The 704-nt window shown below is 45.6% G+C and overlaps 1 pseudogene; it reads right to left on the reverse strand.

Moving 5' to 3' along the window:
- LOC102591995 (periaxin-like) overlaps positions 1-704 on the reverse strand; it is a 21,055-nt pseudogene that overhangs the window by 10,403 nt on the left and 9,948 nt on the right.

Consider the following 704-nt stretch of genomic DNA (forward strand, 5'->3'; position numbering starts at 1 on the left):
GACCTGCTGTTGCTGCTGAAGTTGTAGACTGAGCTCTACCATTATTTCCTCCTTGACCCTTTCTAGAAGGACAATCCTTCAATCTATGACCAGACTAACCATACACAAAACATCCTTCCTTACCTGCAAGGCACTTGCCCGGATGGTTCTTACTACATTTCGGGCAAGTTGGGTAAGTTTTGGTGCCTGAAACACTACCTTGTACCTTAGAGCCTGACACCCTACCTTTCTGATCATTACGGAACTTGGGGGATGGAACACTAGCTGATGAAGGGGCTGGAGTCGAAGACTTCTGCTGAAAATGCGAGCGATTTCCACCACCCGATTTCTGTTGGGAATACTCGTAGTTACTTGTTCTTGCTTTCTTAGTCTCCTTAGCCTGTTCCCTAAGCTTATCACCCTCAACCTGCTGAGCATGAGTCATGAGCTTAGAGATGTTTATGTCTCCCAACAACATAGCATTCCTGCACTCTGTTTTCACTAAGTCGACACTCCATAGAGAAACTTATTCATCTGAACCCTGGAATCAGCAACCATGTGAGGAGCATACCTGGAGAGTTGGTTAAACTTGAGCCCATACTCTTGGACAGTCATGTTACCCTGCCTCAAGTTCATAAATTCCTGGGCCCTTGCTTCTCTCAACTCTATGGGGAAAAACCTGTCTAGAAAGGTTTCGCTGAAACAATCCCAAGTAATAGGAGTTG

Source organism: Solanum tuberosum, unplaced genomic scaffold (genome assembly GCF_000226075.1).
Source record: "Solanum tuberosum cultivar DM 1-3 516 R44 unplaced genomic scaffold, SolTub_3.0 scf00562, whole genome shotgun sequence".
In the NCBI taxonomy this organism is placed as follows: Eukaryota; Viridiplantae; Streptophyta; class Magnoliopsida; order Solanales; family Solanaceae; genus Solanum; species Solanum tuberosum.